This window comes from Micropterus dolomieu, linkage group LG04 (genome assembly GCF_021292245.1).
Source record: "Micropterus dolomieu isolate WLL.071019.BEF.003 ecotype Adirondacks linkage group LG04, ASM2129224v1, whole genome shotgun sequence".
In the NCBI taxonomy this organism is placed as follows: Eukaryota; Metazoa; Chordata; class Actinopteri; order Centrarchiformes; family Centrarchidae; genus Micropterus; species Micropterus dolomieu.
Window position 1 is genome coordinate 14,335,859 of NC_060153.1, and position 5,643 is coordinate 14,341,501.

Here is a 5,643-nt window from a genome sequence, read left to right on the forward strand (position 1 = left end):
AGTCCTTCATTGCGTCCTCTAACCGTTGCGTCGTCCATGTGACCTGCTGTATCCATGCAAAATAGTCCGGATCCGGTCTGCAGAGCGTCCTTTCCATAATTCAAAAGGCAATCTATTATACCCCTGTAAGGATATGTGTTTGATGATTGCGTTATGAGTCGGTCGACCTGTGAAAATATTGTACATCCAGGGTAGTTGATAAAGCCCACTTCGTCTGCTTGATCCAGGTTTCCGCCATTAGCTTAGGTGATTTTTACGAGCGTGTACAGAAACGTATTGTTTAGATCCAGGTAGTCAAGTGGTGCAGAGTCTGATACCGCTGCTAGAGGAGGGAATTCGACGTAGATGCATTTCTCAATACTTGTTTGTGTTAACGGCACCATAAACAGGTCTAGCTCCAACTTAACGCACTCTTGTGACTATGTACCAACGACATTCTTGTAAGAAAATGTCTCTTATCTTCTGACGTTTTGTCGACTTGCTTCTCCTTGCTTGTTTATTTTTTCTAGTCTTAGTATGGGTCTTTGTTGTTCGGCTACACCTCTTTGGTGGGGAACTCCCTCTTTTCCCAGGAGGTCATTTTATTGGTCAGGGGGCCACGGCCACTACACCCGACCCCTCTTGACGTCTGTTTATGACGTTCGTAATAACATCCGTAGCTATGTTTTTAGCAACTGTCTTTAAATGAGCGGCAACAAATGTAAATCCTTTCTTGAATAAGGGGTATGCTAATCTAAACAGACCCCTAAAGATACCCCCTAACCCTGCACCATACTGAGCACCGAGGCCGCTATATCCTGGTAAATCACCACCCGCTTGGGCTGTATAATATGCAACGTATTTGTCCATATTGTGAGCATATGGATGGTACATGTTTGCTTCTTGTCTAATACTGATATTTTACTTGTCAAAAGTGTAGCTTTATTATCACTTTGCCGTACGTAAAAGGGATATGTTGATTCTGATCTGTCTTGAGAGAAATCTCGATACTATCAGTGTGTGTGTTTTGCAGAGCCTCAGATAGTGTGGTCTGTCATAAGTATTTGTGATCATATGGTTGTTTGGCCCCGATATATGTACTATTCTTAAAAGAGGTCTCCTACTGTTTGAGGATCAACAATATCGGTATAAACAAATATATTATACATCCCTACATTAACATCGACAGAATGTGGCACCAAATATGGCATCTGTGTCAACACTGTTAGTTCGTGGCTGAGATCTAAATGTTGCAGTTCCCTCGTGAGTTTTAAAAGCCGCTCCGGGGATAAATCCCAACATTTGTGCAAGTTTTCCTTGAAACGTTAATTCTACATCTCTCGTTGGTAAAATGCTTACTCTGTTGGTAATATTGTTGTAATCAAGCTCAATGTGACCCATGTCGTTTTCAGATAAACAATAGTTCAGCTATTATCTGTGACATTGTTGTATAGAACCCCTGTGTCGCTGATAGAACTACCCTCTTGTTGGATTTTTTATCAAACACAACAAATTTTGAGTCTTCTGATGAAAACAATTTCCATGTTTTTGGATATTGTATTTCTATCAAACCCACCTCGTATGCTGATTTAAAGTGTAAAGGCTTGGATAGTTTTGTTCTAAAATTTGCTATTGTATTGCTCGGGTAAAATAATGCAGACGAGCTGCTGGGCAGGGTGACAAATCCTCTGTATCCATTTATACATGTGATATATATAAATTTATCTGGCCATCCGACTCATTTGACTAACACCATGTCCCAGCCTTGTCTTTTCTTTCTAGATAAAATCTTTTCTATTTTAAATGTTTTGTTTTTATCTATAATAACTTTTTGCATCTCTTGCTCATAAAATGTTCCCTGTAATATTTTGCCGTCATAGTCTTTTAACCTGTAAACAGGAGGGTCCCTTGACACGCATTCCCTTACAGTGAAATATTCATCAGTATAATTTTGCCCATAAATTTTTTTAAAAGGGCCGCGTAGTTTTGAAATTCTTACAGTATCGCCCACCTCATATTTAAAATGAATTACTCTTATCTTTTGTTTTATACAAGTTGTTAAATACGATATCTTCATTGTCTTTTGTTACATCAATCGGTTTCATTTTAATACTACGATGATAACTATGATTGTAGGAGGTGACTAAATCCTGCAACATATCTACGTATCGTTTAGAATTATTGGCTGTTAAATAACGCCACATTTTAGATTTCAGAGTCCTGTTAAAGCGCTCTACTACAGATGCCTTAGTCTCATTTGATGTAATAAAGTGTACGATACTATTAATTTTCATTAACGCTTTAACTATTTTCCCTTGACTGTTTGAATTTTATGCGGTATTCTACCTTCAGCTAAGATATCTTTAAAGGATGCTGTGAAGCATTTACCACTCATTTTAAATAACGCACCCATGCGTATTTTGAAAACAAATCTATACACGTTAATAAATAGCGTACCCCATCATTTTCAGTAGAATAAGCGGACATGTCAACTAGATCTAGCTGGAATTGCCAATCTATTGAATTCACTAAAACCTTGTTTCTCAAAATGCACTGAAGCCGTCTTGTGTAGAGTATAGGCATCTTGCTTCATGAGCCAATTTTCTACGTCTGAAGATTTCACATCTGCATATTTATCCACTGTCATTTGCACCATGGTACGCCATCTTGAGGTCATTCGTCTAACGCATTGTTACGACCCCCTGTTGGTCTAGGGGAGTGGGGGCCATAAACATATAGGCAAAAACTGTTATAGTTCTTAAAAAGGTAACTTTTATTTGGTAACCGGAGATGCAGTCAGGTAACAACAAACAAAAGGAGGGTGGATGAGGGTGCTGTGAAAATAACAAACCAAGTTAAAATAAAGAGGTCCTCAAAAAGACTGTACCTAACTATATATTTAAACAGAGTTAATTCTTACTACAAAAACACAGAGCACAGCACCCACTACACCTGATGAAAACTAACACAAGATTACTACGTGTGGCGGTCAGTGAGGACTCTGGCCCTAATTCCACCCTTTTGTTAACCACAAGCTGGTGAATGCACATAAATCAAAAAAAAGGTACTGTGATTACTGGCTACTAAACATAACCACAAATAGACTATGGCAGACCTAAGTGAATTGCTCCACTAAACACAATGCAGAGTTAACTAACAAGGTACACAGTCAATACAAGCGGCACACAAGTCAATTGGCTGTGACAAGCTGCCTCGAGCAACTGGTGGGCTCTCCTTATGAGCAGGAGGTAATCCTGATGTGGTGACCAGCCATTGGTTGAGTGGGAACAGAGGGAACCAATGGGTGGGACTGAAGTCAGCACCCCAGAAACCAGGAAGTAGGCGGGTCTTCATTCCACCGGGACACACAGCCTACTTGGTAGAGGTGAGACAGAAAAGGGGGAAACACAAAGATGCACCAGTTGAGTCCGGTTTGAACCCCACAGCAGTACCCTGAGAGTCTGAGTCCTTTTTCCTAACATGATAGAGTTTTAGCATATTAATGTGACAAACACGGGTTTTCCTACGCCTATCAGGAGTGCTTATCACATAATCTGCCACGGAGTCTTTTGTGAACCTCATAGGGCCCTGAAAATCTGGCGGACAACGCGGAAGTAATGCCAAGACTTTGTCTCCTACACTGAAGTCACGTTCTACAGCGGAACGATCGTAATTTCGTTTCATAACAATTTGTGCGGTAGTCAACATGTGCTTAGCGAGAGTATTAGCTCTGTGCAGTCGCTCGCGAAACTGACTTACATAATCGAGCACGTTGTGTGCAGGAACGGACTGCAGCGACAGGAACTGGTCATGCAATGTTTTCAGAGGACCACGTAGAGTGTGTCCAAACACAAGCTGGGCAGGGCTGAATCCTAGTGATTCCTGTAAAGCGTTGCGTGCAGTGAACAAAACAAAGGGGATGCTCTCATCCCAGTCAGTGCCATTGTCATGGCAATGTTTCTTAAGCATAGACTTCAACGTCTGGTGCCACCGTTCTAGCGCACCCTGTGACTCAGGATGGTAAGCAGATGAAACAATGTGGAGCACATTTAGTCCCTAGTACCTGTTTAAATAGTCTGGACTGGACTGGACTTTGCAGTGACGTTTCGGAGGGGGACAGCCTCAGGGAAGCAAGTAACTGCACACATGATCACAAACAGATACTGGTTACCGCTCTTAGTACATGGCAACATACCTACGCAGTCGATAATCACTCTGCCAAAAGGTGCTTCAATCACAGGTATGGGATGTAGAGGGACGGGAGACTTTTTGGTTAGACTTTCCTGTCACCTGTCATACATGACAACTACGGCAAAATGTAGGTAATCCTGATGTGGTGACCAGCCATTGGTTGAGCGGGAACAGAGGGAACCAATGGGTGGGACTGAAGTCAGCACCCCAGAAACCAGGAAGTAGGCAGGTCTTCATTCCACCGGGACACACAGCCTACTTGGTAGAGGTGAGACAGAAAAGGGGGAAACACAAAGATGACAGCGACAGCCATGACATGCATTCTGTCTGTCAAATCTAGAACAACATGGTGTCCTATCTGTGTCACATATTGCATTGTTAACAGCTTCATACAACAGTGTTCTCATCTTATACACGATGTATCTCTTTTTGACATAGTTTAGTAGACTAGACACGAGAGCTTCACTTTATCTGAGCTGCTGAAGTTAACGTGTGTAGATTTTGTGGTGAGATGAAAAGTGTTTCATTTACTTTCGGTTTCACATGCAGCATGCAGTCCCAAACTGCGTCAGTCAAACGGTCTGAAGCGGATGACGTTACTACCAGGCAGACTTCTCTTTAAATGATGACGTCTGGTAATATTCTGCCTTTTTTCTGGACATGTCACACATGATATATGGGAAAGATTTTAAATGTCCAGAAAGTTTTGAACATGTGCAGAAAAGCTGCTGAAACACTATGGGATAAATATCCTGCCTTGATTCAAAACTGAAAATAAAGTTCTGAAAGGTTGAAAGTGTTTGAAAACTCAAAATCTTACAAAAAAAAGTTTTGCAAGATCGAAAAATAAGATTAGCAAGCTTACAAAATTAAAAAAAAAATAAAATAACACCTCTGCAAACATGCAAACGTTTGTTCTACAAACGTTTTTGAGTTTTCCTTCTTCAGAACAATTTTTCAGTTTTAAACTTGTCAGTGTTCTCCCAGTGTATTAGTTTGTTTTCCAGGTTTGAAACCTTGTAAATGGTGATCTGAAAACTGGTGTGCAAATGTGTGAAAAAAAGTTTTGAAACTCTGAAAACTGAGGTTCAAAAGGGCAAAACTTTATTACATTACATTACATTTGCACTCCTATTGCAGACTATTTTTTCCAGAACTGAGTTTACAACACCCACTTTAAGGAGATACGCCTACACAGTGCGAGCTTGTGCCTCACGTGATTTGTGGCAGCGTTGTCACGCAGCTCTGCTCTGAAACTCAGACTGAGCGAACTTCACTTAAAAAAAAGGGCCTGTAGTACAGTCCAATCACAAGTCATATTTACTGGATAGAGGGATTGACAGACTGCTCCACAAATGACACAGGCGGACAGGATACGTGTTCAGGAAGCACGGCTCCCTGGATGGGCTGGCTGTCTCCGTCCAAGCAGTGCATGGATGTGGAAAAGAAATCTGCAACGGGTAGTAGCTCAGG